Raw genomic sequence first — 13,362 nt, 5'->3', positions numbered from 1 at the left:
TTCAGGGTTCTTTACTTACTGCTGTTCTTGTACCGGTCACTCCGGCCTTGAGTGACCACCCGAGCCGCGCTGCGTCCACCAGGTCCTGGACTCGGCCAACCCCCAAGTAGTTCTGGAGCGTGGTTCTGAGCTCCCTTTCTGTCCTGTCCTCGTCTCTGGCCTTCCCCACCAGGGATCCACCTATGTCCGGCTCCCTCGGGCCTCTTGTTGGCGAACCCTTGCCTCTGGGTTCCCTGACCCTATGCGTGGTCTGCCTTCCGGGTGGATATGGTGGGTGGCCGTGGCAGATGCTGCCCACGGCCTCCGGTCTCTGGCTGAGGTATGCTGTAGCCCCCACCAGTTTGGGATCCGGTACCCTGTTGCCAACTCTTCACCCTGTGGTTGTATTTGGGCTCTCAGAGTTCCTTCTTTCTCCCCCTCTGGGTCTTTCGTTCTCCTCTCTCACTCTGGGCCTGGGGCTGCTCTGCTCCTCTGCTTTCTTCCACTGCTCTGCAAAGTCTGATGTCTCACTGGCTTCTCACAGACTGACTGTGGCTGACTGACTGTGGCTGACTGACCCTGATCTTAGATGGTTCCCACCTTATATACTCCCTCTATGTGTGAGCTCAGGTGACCAGCACCCAATGAGCTCCTAGCTTTACCCAGACTGCTCCCCCTATCTGCCCCTACACTACTGGGATATTCCACCCCCCTCCCACTCCAGCCAGGAACAGACTCTGTCGTACCTGCACATTTCTCTAGTGGGAGTACCATCGGTCTGTTCCTCGGAAATGGGATGTGTGTAGTGCATGCAGCCTACTGAGCTCAGTTCCACACTCCATCCTTACCCGGGAGTGGAATATCACACCTCTGGCTTGAGGTGCAATACCCCTGTAGCAGCCGAATCCTCAGGGTGCTACATTCCCCCCTGGTAAATCACAGCACGCCCTCGGGCTGTAAGATATAAACAACATCCAAAACATACAATTTTTTCATAAACAACATAATAAAACATCATATAAAACTTTTCATAAAAACTTTTCATAAAAACATTCTTGTCTTCTGGTACCTCCGGTCACGGTGCAACTTGTGACCGGGTAAAGTGTGACAGTCTCTTGAAGAAACACGGTTTCCTATAAAACCGGTAGGGGGCGCTTTAGGAAGCGCAACTATATACAAGGGGATATGGCCGCTCTCAGTCCTCGGCCAGGTATTAGGGAGGATTGACCGTTCTCAGTCCTCGGTCAGTGGGAATAGGGACACACGGGTTAACAGTTCAATTCGCTGGTCCCAACGGGGACATATTTTTAAGCAGCAACAGTTCTTGGTACCCCGACGGGCAACTTTATACAGTCTCTCTCTACCGTACTTCAACGACTGCGTCCTCCTGCTCTTTCTTTGTGGACAGTTTCAGTTTCAGACCCGTCCGGGTCCTCTTGCTCCTCCTCACACCGCAGCTCCTCCTCCGTCAGGCGATGCACATGGAGGGCGTAGGGTCCTTTGGCACACTTGTGCCGGGTGAAGGTGACCTCGTCCCCTAAATACAGGTCACGACCTCTGTGTCCTTCCGGTAGGTGGGACTCAACGTCTCTCCTGGTCACGAAGACGTCGCCTGGGGTGCGGTGATCCCTGATGAAACCCCACCCATGCTGCAGATTGAACTTTATCACAGTCCCGATGGTACGGGGACCATGCGCTGCACGGGGGTTTCTCCTGGTCCGGCTCTTCTGCTCCGCGCTCCTTATTTGGGCTTGTTGTTCCCGGACCCGCCTCTCTCTCCGCTCCCTCTCGAAGACCTCGAGCTGCTGCCGGCAGCACTCTGCACGCTCCGCTGCGGCTGCCCGAGTCTCCTGAGTGAACCCCATGAGGTCTTCTCCGGTGGGATCCCACTCAAACTGGGTCTCCTCTAGCGGGGGCGAGATCCTCTTCATGGGCTTTGGAGCCGGGATCAGGGGTTCGCACATGGCCCTTGCTTTTTGCAGCTCCAGCTGGATGTATTCCTGGGGCCATACGAAGGGCTGCCCATCCGGGCACGTATGCTGGGCGAACAGGTCCTCACCCAGGTGCGGTACTTTAGGTGTTATGGGCGCCGTGGTGGTAGCGGCGCCCGGGTTAACCAGGCCTTGCGACCAGGCCTGGGGCACCTTGAAAGTAAAGGGCACCGTAAGAACGGCGGCGCCCTGTGTTACTTGGCCCTGCGACCAGGCCGGGGGCTCCGCGGAGGTAGGGGGCGCTGTTGGTATTGCGTCGCCCGGGGGTACTAGGCCTTGCGACCAGGCCGATGGTACTTCCTGCTTGGCCACGCTCGGGGTCGAGGCGTGTGACGTCACAGGGGTCGCGGCTTCCGTTTGAGGCCTAGTCTGCGGCGGTGACGTTGCAGCGACGGGCATGGCAGGGGGTACTTCGGGCTCTGCGACGGGGAGCTGGGGCAGGCACGCGGTTTCCCGGCTCGGGGTAGTGACGTCCCCTTTACCTGCCTCCATTCGTTCGGCTCCCTTCTCGGCGCCGTCTCCGGCCTTCAGTCCTCCTGCGCCATCCTCAGAGGCGGTCTGTCTCCTCGTCTCGGGTGGCGTGCTCCGCTGACGGGTTTCGGTCTGCTGGGCCATCTCTCGGCTCCACTCCGCCAACGTCTCCCGCTGCACCCGGGCCATCCTCCGTGCGAGACCCTCCAGCGCGGTCCGTGCACACTCCCGGTCTCGGGGGAGCTGTGCTAGGATCTCCAGCAGGCCTTCTGGAGTGGCGACCTGCAACAGGCTCCTGACCACTGGGTCGGTGCTGCCTGGAGTGGCGGCCCGCATCAGGCTCCTGACCACTGGGTCGGTGCTGCCTGGCTCTCCCTCCATCTCCGGGTGTGCTCTCTCTGGACTCTCTTCCAGACGTCTTGTCTCCGGGTGCGCTCTCTCCAGACTGCTCCAGGCGACACCCATCTTTGCTCTCTTCTTCTGTCTCCGCCCACATCGAGGGTGGTCCCGGGGCAACTTCAGTTCCAGGGGCAGTTCTCTCACGCTGATGGACACTTCCAGCATCACAGTCTCTGTTGGTGGGCGCGGTTTCCGCTTTTGGCGCCATTCTTCGACCTGGCCCACGATGGGAGGTGGCCTCTTGCCACCCTCTGGCACGCCCATAATGGCGTCCGCTCTTCCAAGGCGGGAAATCTTTGGAAATGGCGGGAATCGTCTCCCAGTGGCGGGAAACTCCATGGATGGCGGGAAAAAGCTGCAAATGGCGGACAACCGGCGGGAAACGACCTGTGATGGGGTCCGTTGGCGGGGACCCTCCGGAACCGGCGGGAGACTTCTTTTTAAGGTAACGATGAACTTTTCTTCAGGCACGCAGTACCCGGTTGTTGCGGGCACGTTATCCTGCCGACTACGCCAAAGTTGACGCGCCCCCTGGGCCAGTGTTGTTAGGGATACCCGGAGCCGGATCAGATGGGGGTTGTAGTCTCCGAGTGGCTGTGACCCGGTCCGTGCCCAGGGTGTCAAGCTCAGTGTGTGGCAGTCCTTACTGATGTTACTAAAGTTCTTTATGTCGACTACGCCACCCGTTGAATTGCGGTCACTACGGCCGCCGCTGCAGCAGGGTCCACTGAGGCTGATGGTGTTTGTGCAGCTTAGGTAGTATAACCCCCAACGGGAGGGGTATAGCCTCAGGGGGTCAGGTGCAGAGGATGGTGGTTGTGGAAGTGCAGTGAAGATGGTAATGAGAGTCAGAGTCGGGTTGTGCAGTTCAGGGTTCTTTACTTACTGCTGTTCTTGTACCGGTCACTCCGGCCTTGAGTGACCACCCGAGCCGCGCTGCGTCCACCAGGTCCTGGACTCGGCCAACCCCCAAGTAGTTCTGGAGCGTGGTTCTGAGCTCCCTTTCTGTCCTGTCCTCGTCTCTGGCCTTCCCCACCAGGGATCCACCTATGTCCGGCTCCCTCGGGCCTCTTGTTGGCGAACCCTTGCCTCTGGGTTCCCTGACCCTATGCGTGGTCTGCCTTCCGGGTGGATATGGTGGGTGGCCGTGGCAGATGCTGCCCACGGCCTCCGGTCTCTGGCTGAGGTATGCTGTAGCCCCCACCAGTTTGGGATCCGGTACCCTGTTGCCAACTCTTCACCCTGTGGTTGTATTTGGGCTCTCAGAGTTCCTTCTTTCTCCCCCTCTGGGTCTTTCGTTCTCCTCTCTCACTCTGGGCCTGGGGCTGCTCTGCTCCTCTGCTTTCTTCCACTGCTCTGCAAAGTCTGATGTCTCACTGGCTTCTCACAGACTGACTGTGGCTGACTGACTGTGGCTGACTGACCCTGATCTTAGATGGTTCCCACCTTATATACTCCCTCTATGTGTGAGCTCAGGTGACCAGCACCCAATGAGCTCCTAGCTTTACCCAGACTGCTCCCCCTATCTGCCCCTACACTACTGGGATATTCCACCCCCCTCCCACTCCAGCCAGGAATAGACTCTGTCGTACCTGCACATTTCTCTAGTGGGAGTACCATCGGTCTGTTCCTCGGAAATGGGATGTGTGTAGTGCATGCAGCCTACTGAGCTCAGTTCCACACTCCATCCTTACCCGGGAGTGGAATATCACACCTCTGGGTTGAGGTGCAATACCCCTGTAGCAGCCGAATCCTCAGGGTGCTACAGTGTCATAAAGACAAATGGATCTCTTAAACGGAATCTGTTAGCAAGTTTTTACTATTTAATCTGAGAGTAGCATAATATAGGGCAAAATACCCTGATTCCAGGTATGTATCACTTATTAGGCTGTGTGTTGTAGTTTCAATACATACAGTGTTTTATGAGCAGGAGATTATCACTACAGGACTAGGTGTCACATGCAGGCCATTCCAGTTAATTTGAGTAACCCTGCCCCCCCAATGCTGATTGGCAGCTTGCTTACAGTATAAACAAGAAGCAGCCAATCAGTGGTGTGGGCGGGGTTAGATATAGCTCAGCATTCTGAACTATTGTACATCTACAGCAGATAAAACATGGACTCTATCAAAACTGCACCAAGCAGCCCAGTAAGTGACACATCGCTGGAATCAGGCTCTCTGCCCCTACATCTTGCTGCTCTCAGATTAAATGACAAAAACCTGCTGACAGATTCCCTTTAAGAGATATTATGGCATCATTGAAATAAACTGCACAGAGAGAGCATCTACCATCAAAAACATTCATTTTTTAAACATAAATATATGTGTAAGAGCTTTTTGATTTAAATAACTTACTTTAATAAAAATGAATATGTATGATTGCTCCTTATGATCAAATTGTAAAAAAAAAATATGCCTCAGCTGGCAAATGACAGCAGCCCACACTTGTACAGTATGCAGGAAGAGCATTGCTATAAGCAGAAACATCTATTATGTACATGTAAATTGCACACTACTGTGAGCAGAGACCCATTCCATCTACATGCACATATCAGTACACGGAACGACCACTTCATTAGAAACGGCCATCTGGTTGTGCCTTGGACCTCAGAACTGCAGCAATTCATTGTGGCAGAGATTCTACTAAGACCACGTTCACACGTTCAGTATTCGGTCAGTATTTTGCTCAGTATTTGTAAGACAAAACCAGGAGTGGGTGAAAAATGCAGAAGTGGTGACGTGTTTCTATTACACTTTTCCTCTGATTGTTCCTCACCTGGTTTTGGTTTATAAATACTGATGTAAAATACTGACCAAATACTGAACGTGTGAACATGGCCTTAGTGTTGAAGGCAGAGGAAGGTGCCTTGCTCTGAGCAGCCCATACTACCTCAATCCAGAGATACTGTAAAGGCTGAGAAACAAGAAAAGCTCACTCTCCTGCTCCTAGAACCATTCCATAACCATACAAGCCCTGTGGCATTAAAGGGGTTGACCGAGCCTCATGGTACAAATCTGTGTAGCATCAGCATCTCTACCTCCTGCCGGGCAGCGATACCGTTCCCCTCACCGCCGCGGTCCCAGTCCGGCGTCTTCCTGCTCCCCTGCCGCTGCTGTGGCGCGCATCGCGCGCAGCTTCCCGGACACTCTGCTTGGGGCGCGCCGCCCGCCAGTCTGTCTGTCAGTTCTGTCCACCAGTCTGTCTACAGTCCTGTCTGCCAGTTACGTGCCGTGTCCGCCAGCCTGCCTACCTGGAGCACCTGCCAGTTACCTGCCGTGCCTGCCAGCCTGCCTACCTGGAGCACCTGCCAGTTACCTGCCGTGCCAGCCAGCCTGCCTACCTGGAGCACCTGCCAGTAACCTACCAGTTACCTTCTGTGCCGGCCAGCCTTCCTACCTGGAGCACCTGCCAGTTACCTGTCGTACTCGCCAGCCTTCCTACTTGGAGCACCTGCCAGTAACCTGCCGTGCCCACCAGTCTGCCTACCTGGAGCACCTGCCAGTAACCTGCTGTGCCCGCCAGCCTGCCTACCCGGAGCACCTGTCTGGCTATCCGCCGTACCCACCTGCTTGCCTATCCGGAGCACCTGTCTGTCTATCTGCCGTACCAGCCTGCTTATCTACCCAGACCACCCATCAGCCTTCCTGCCGTGCTCATCCGCTGTACCGGTCAGCTCCTGTCATCTGACCCGTGGGAGTCACCTGCTCTCACACAAGGTCGGTCCCAGAGTGGCACCTGGTTCACCTGCCTGGTCCCTCCCTGGTTCACAGAGTCGACTAAGCCGCCGTGTGACCTGGGTAGGTCCGAGAAGGGACTTAGTTACGCCCCTCTGGTCCCTCCTTGCACCGAAGCACAGAGGTTTCACCACCCAGACCCGTAACAGTTTGCACAGGCCATGGAATCCGGTGGCTCCCAGGCTCCTTTGTTCTCTGACCTGTATCAAGAGGTCTCTCGCAAGAGATCCCAACAGGATACTATCCTGTCCTATCTGCGGACAATCAACTCCCGCCTGGACGTGCTGTCCAGCCCGACTGTTTCCGTCTCTAACCGGGCGGCACCGGCTCCGGCGGCATCTCAACCCAGTGGCGCTGTGGCACCCGACTTTGGACCCCGACTCTCTGCGCCTCCACGTTTTGGTGGTGACCCCGTCTTATGTCGGGGCTTCATAAATCAGTGCACGCTGCACTTTGAACTCCTGGCACACCAGTTCACCTCCGACAGGGTCAAGGTGGCGTTCCTCCCCAGTGAGGTGAGACATGATACATTGGCATGGCTAAACCCTCTGTGGGAAAGAGGGGATCCCCTGGTGTCCGATCTTCTGGCTTTCCTCGCTGCCTTCCGGAAGGTCTTCGATGAGCCCGGACGAAAATCTTCTACTGCCTCCTCACTTCTCCGTCTCCACCAAGGGAGTCTCACTGTGGGCCTGTATGCCATACGTTTCCGAACCCTCACATCTGAACTTGCCTGGAATGATGAGGACCTGGTGTCCACCTTTTGGGAGGGTCTTTCCGGACGGATCAAGGATGAGCTAGCCGGTCGTGACAACCCTTCCACCCTGGACGACCTGGTGTCATTAGCTACCCGGATTGACATCCGTTTCCTGGATCGTGCTAAGGAGACTACCCGGGAGAGAAGATTTCCACGTCTCACTCCAACATTCTAAAGATTAGCCTCGCAACCTGCAATTCCCCGGGCGTGCTCGTCAGAGCCTATGCAAATTGACCAAACCAAGATGGTCCAGTCTTGCCTAGAGACATGCTGAGCCAAGGGGAGTTGCTTCTATTGTGGCAGCATAGAGCATCTGATCCATTCCTGCCTGGTGAGGCCGGGAAACTCCAGTGTCTAGGATCGGTCGGAGAGCTCGTCCTAGGCAAGAGTAAACCCTCTCCGTCTTTGACTCTGTCTATTTCCATTTCCAGTGGTGAGAGCCGCTTCTTCGAGACTGCCCATCTGGATTCCGGAGCCGCTGGGAATCTCATTCAACAGGCCGTCGTGGAGTGTTACCAGATTCCTACCGTTCGTCTGGCTGAACCGTTGGCGGTTGACTTGGTGGATGGGAAGCTTCTCCCGGAGACCATCTTGCTTGTCACTGAGCCTGTAACCCTTCAGATGGGAATGCTGCACTCAGGGAAGATCTCCTTTCATGTGCTGTCCGGTCTCTCTCACTCCCTCTTGCTTGGTCTACCCTCGTTACAAAGACATGAGCCCATCCTGAATTGCAGATCTGATGAAGTGCTCCGTTGGGGTCAGGAATGCCATGAGTCCTGTCTGGTTCTGGTTCGTCCTGCTCGACCCTCATCTACTCCGGCTAATCTACCTGGTCTGCCGGCGCCCTACTGGTCCTATGCGGATTGTTACGCTCACGCCCGGACTAACTGGCGTGAGCGTGGTTAGTGATCCCACTGGACCATGAACCGAGGATTGCCTAGAGGGGCGTAGCTAAGTATCAACTCGGTCCGACCAAGGTCACACGGCCGCTCAGTCGACTTCGTGAACCAGGGAGGGACCGAGCAGAGGGACCAGGTGCTACTCCAGGTCAGACCCTGGTCACAGCTGTTGACCCTCACCGAGGAATGCAGGAACAGGCAGGTTAGGCTGGCATACAGACAGGTGGGTACTGGCAGGCACGGATGGTATGAAGACAGGTGTGTATTGGCAGGCACAGCTGGTATGCAGACAGGTGGGCACTGACAGGCACGGCTGGCATGCAGACAGGTGGGCACTGGCAGGCACGGCTGGCATGCAGACAGGCGGGTACTGGCAGGTAGGAACGCAGGCAGGATAGGGACCCGTACAGACTGGGACACAGGAACGGAGCCGCAGGTGCGGTGGACAGCAGAGCAGAGTGAAACCGCCAATGTGGTGAACAAGCAGGGCAGAGCGAAACCGCCGGTGCGGTGAACAAGCAGAGCAGAGCGGAACCGCAGGTGCGGTGAACAAGCAGAGCAGAGCGGAACCGCAGGTGCGGTGAACAAGCAGAGCAGTGCAGAACCGCAGGTGCGGTGAACAAGCAGAGCAGAGCAGAACCGCAGGTGAGGTGAACAAGCAGAGCAGAACCGCAGGTGCGGTGAACAAGCAGAGCAAAGCGGAACCGCAGGTGCGGTGAACAAGCAGAGCAGAGCGGAACCGCAGGTGCGGTGAACAAGCAGAGTGGAACCGCAGGTGCGGTGAACGAGCAGAGCAGAACAAAACCCGCAGGTGCGGTGAACAAGCAGAGCAGAACAGAGCAGAAGGTGCAGGCTGACAGGACAGGGCTCTGTTCACATGGAACAGACTGGAAAATACAGTAAGATAGTTAGAACACAGGAGGTAGATACGGAGGCAGGGAAACGGGACAAGCAGAACCAGATACACACAAGGTACTTACAATGAAGTAGCGAGTGGACACAAAACTCACAAACAGAAGTATAGAGACGAGTTGGAGTTAGGTGCAGGTTCAGACACTGCAGGAAAAGGGAAGGTTCGGACATAGAGACAAACAGGTAACGGGCTAGGACACTGTTCAGACAGGAACTGAACCAGGAACAAGATACAGGAACGAGCCTGGGAACTCAGCCCCCAGGGTGGCGGAAACAAACTAGAAGTCACAGATACAGGCAACAGGCCTGGGTATACAGCCCCCAGGGTGGCGGAACAGACAAGATACAGGACAGGACCTGGCAACTCAGTTACACAGAACACACTGAATGAAAGTGTTGCTCAGGCACCCCCTACTGGGTGGAGGGGGTTTAAGTATCCAGTGACTCACAGCAATAGGCTGGGGAGGCATTAGGAGTGCGCACACAGTAACTATAAGAATCAGGCAGTAGCCGCGCCGCCGCCCTAAACAATCAGACAAGAGACACAGCAGGCACTGGAGCAAAGTGTGCAGCCTGGATTGATAGGTAAGATGGCGGTCTTGCATGGTGGGAGGTGGTAAGCCATGCCAGTGACGCGCCCCCTGGGCCTGTGCTGTGCAGGGGGATACCCGGAGCCGGATCGCTGTTGTAGGATGCTGGGGGTTGTAGTCTCCGTGTGGCGGTGACCCGGTCCGTGCCCAGGGTGGTCAAACCAGTGGCAGTCTATTGGTGTTATAATTGTCTGACTACGCCACCCGTGGATTGCGGTCAGTGGGGACCGCCGCTGCCCTGCAGACCGCTGAGGCTGATGTTGTTTGCGCAGCTAAGTTTGGGATGACTCCCCACAGGAGAAGTATTGCCTCAGGGCAGCTAATGTGAGAGATGATGGGAGTGATGGTGTGAGCGTCCCGGTACCTATGGTGCTGGTGGTGCGATGGAACACAGAGACTGATTGCAGTTTTCAATGCTTTACTCACAGCTGTTATTAACGTCAGTCCTGCAGGTGATGACGACCCGAGCCATGCTGCGTCCACCAGGTACGGGGCTCGACCAACCCCCAGGCAGTTCCAGAGTGTGACCTTGAACTCCTTTCCCCGTTCCTTTCTCTGGCCGTCCCCACTAGGGACCCACCCATGTCCAGCTTCCTCGGGCCTTCTGGTGGCGAAACCTTTCTCCGGTCTCCCTGACCCTATGTGGCGTGCCTTCGTGGTGGGTGTAGTGAGTGGTCGCACCAAGACGTGGCCACGACCTCCGGTTCCTGGCTGAGGATAAGTGGCCTCCACCAGTTTGGGATCCGGTACCCTGATCTGCCAACCCTTCACCCGCTGACTCCTAGCGTGTTCGGGTTCCTTCTTGCTTCATGTCTCTGGGCCTTTCCTTATGTTTCATTCTTTCCTTGCTTCTTGTTCCTTTCTTCTTCACTCTTGCTCCCTCCAGGGGCAGCACCCAGACAGGGCTGCTGCTCCCTGTCACTCCTCTTCTCACTCTTCTTCTGTCTGACTGAACTCACTCCTAAGATGGTGCCCACCTTTTATACTCCCTCTGACACCCGAGCCCAGGTGACTAGCAACCAATGGGCTCCTTCCTATGCCCAGAAACCCACTCCCATCTGCCCCTACACCACTGGGATATTCCCCCCCCCCCTCCCCACTCCAGCCAGGAACAGAAGCTGTCGTACCTGCACATCTTTCTAGTGGGAGTACCGTCGGTCTGTTCCTCGGAAATGGGGTGTGTGTGGTGCATGCAGCTAACTGAGTTCTAGTCCACACTCCATCCTTACCCGGGGGTGGAATACCACACCTCTGGTTCGAGGTGCAATACCCCTGTAGCAGCCGAGCCCTCGGGGTGCTACACCAGCACGCCGCCAGGGATGTTACACGGATGTCTTTGACAAAAAGGAGGCTGAAACACTACTACCTCATAAGCCGTATGATTGCCCATCGACCTGGTACCTGGTGCTTCTCCTCCCCATGGGCAAATCTACCCTTTGTCGCTGGCCGAGACCCGTGCCATGTCTGAATACATAGAGGCGAATCTTGCTAGGGGATTTATCCAGAAATCCTCCTCTCCGGCTGGAGCATGATTCTTCTAAGTCAAGAAGAAAGACGGCTCTCTACATCCCTGTATCGATTACAGGGGCCTTAACCAGATCACCATCAAAAATAAGTACCCCCTGCCTCTCATCTCTGAGCTGTTTGACCGCCTTAAAGGCGCGGAGATCTTCACCAAGCTCGATCTTTATGGGGCGTACAATTTGGTCCGGATTCGCCAGGGAGACGAGTGGAAGACGTCATTCAACACTCGGGACGGTCAATACGAATACCGCGTGATGCCCTTTGGTTTCCGTAATGCTCCGGCCGTCTTCCAGGAGCTGGTCAACAACATCTTCCGAGATCTCCTGTATTCTTGCATGGTGGTGTACTTGTTCATGGGTCCGATAGAGGTTCTGAACCAAATCAATCCCGTGGCCTACAAGCTGAAACTCCCGGTCACCTTACGGATTCCCAACTCCTTTCATGTATCCCTCGTCAAACCAGTTGTTCTTAATTCCTTCTCTGACGATCCAGGTACCACCCCAGCTCCGGTCTCCACTGAGGACGTCTTTGAGGTAGAAAACATTTTGGCCACCAAGAGGGTAAGAGGAAAGACTTTCTTTCTTGTGGATTGGAAGGGGTTTGGCCCAGAGGAGAGGTCTTGGGAACCCAGGGAGAACATTCATGCCCCTCATCTTCTTAAAAAATTTCTTGCGGGCCTAAAGAAGAGGGGGCGTAAAGTGGGGGGTACTGTAGCATCAGCGTCTCAGCCTCCTGCCGGGCAGAGACGCCGTTCCCCTCACCGCCGCGGTCCAGGTCCGGCGTCTTCCTGCTCCCCTGCTGCTGCTGTGGCACGCGCCGCGCGCAGCTTCTCGGGCACTGTGTTTAGGGCGCACGCACTCCCTCTCTTTTAAAGGGGCCGCGCACGCCATCCTATAGAGTCCCCGGCCAATGGCCGGAGGACTTCTCCTATATAAGGCACCTCCTCCAAAATGGAGGTGCCTGTGCAAGGTTGTTGTTTTGTGTGCTAAAACTTTCCTCAGCCCTCAGGTCCGCTGCCTGTCAGTCCTGCCCGCCAGTCTGCCTGTCAGTCCTGCCTGCCAGTCTGTCTTACAGTCCCGCCCACCAGTCTGTCTTACAGTCCCGCCCGCCAGTCTGTCTTACAGTCCCGCCCACCAATCTGTTTTACAGTCCTGCCCGCCAATCTGTCTTACAGTCCTGCCCGCCAGTCTGTCTTACAGTCCTGTCTGCCAGGCTGCCAGTTACCTGCCGTGCCTGCCAGCCTGCCTACCTGGAGCACCTGCCAGTTACCAGCCGTACCCGCCAGCCAGCCTACCTACCTGGAGCACCTGCCAGTAACCCGGACCACCCGAACCCGTAACAGTCTGCAGCGAGTCGATGTGACTGCCGACTTGAGAATCCTCACAGTGCACACAGTGTTGGTGCCGGGAGCAGGCCTGAAGTATGCGATTTGCACATTTCAGGCCATATTCTGGCTAGACATGTCCGGCTTAGCACAATATACTTGCATTTAGTGAGGCCGTGCATACAGTATATGCAGGTCACATACTTGTGGACATGCGGCGCCCGCGACACTGGAGATTCCTGACAGTGTGCGCTGTGTAGATTCACAAGTCATATAAAGTGACTGCGGACTTGTACAATAAGACCTGACAACCCCTTTAATTTCCTTGCATAGGGTAAATTGCTGCCATGAAGGGATGAACTTGGTTGGTCCCAAAGCTTAGGGTAAGCCCAGCTGTCCAAATGTCCATCCATAGGAATATCTGAACTTTATTTTTATCCACTGACTCAACAATTAATCAGTTAAAAAAAAATGAAACTCAGATGGAACTTGGAAGTACAAGGTCTGCCTTCAGTGTGCCATCCGTTCTGCACGGACCCCCTGAGACTTTCATGGCTGCGTCTGATTCCAAAAAGGATGAGAATAAGAAAAGCTCTGAGTCTCATTGACTGGAACACGGATCGGTTGTTAAAACTGATGTGTCTATGGCTCAATGAAACTCTATGGGTCAGTGTGCTGGCCGAGAAAAAGAAGATCAGCACATGAACATTTCACACGGATGTGTGACTGCAGCCTGAGGGCTGATTCAGTCATCTGTGTTTTGCGTACGAGGGTTATATATGTT

Source organism: Phyllobates terribilis, unplaced genomic scaffold, assembly GCF_046119375.1.
Source record: "Phyllobates terribilis strain yellow unplaced genomic scaffold, ASM4611937v1 Scaffold_7__3_contigs__length_470593459, whole genome shotgun sequence".
NCBI lineage: Eukaryota > Metazoa > Chordata > Amphibia > Anura > Dendrobatidae > Phyllobates > Phyllobates terribilis.
This window is presented reverse-complemented; position numbering follows the sequence as displayed.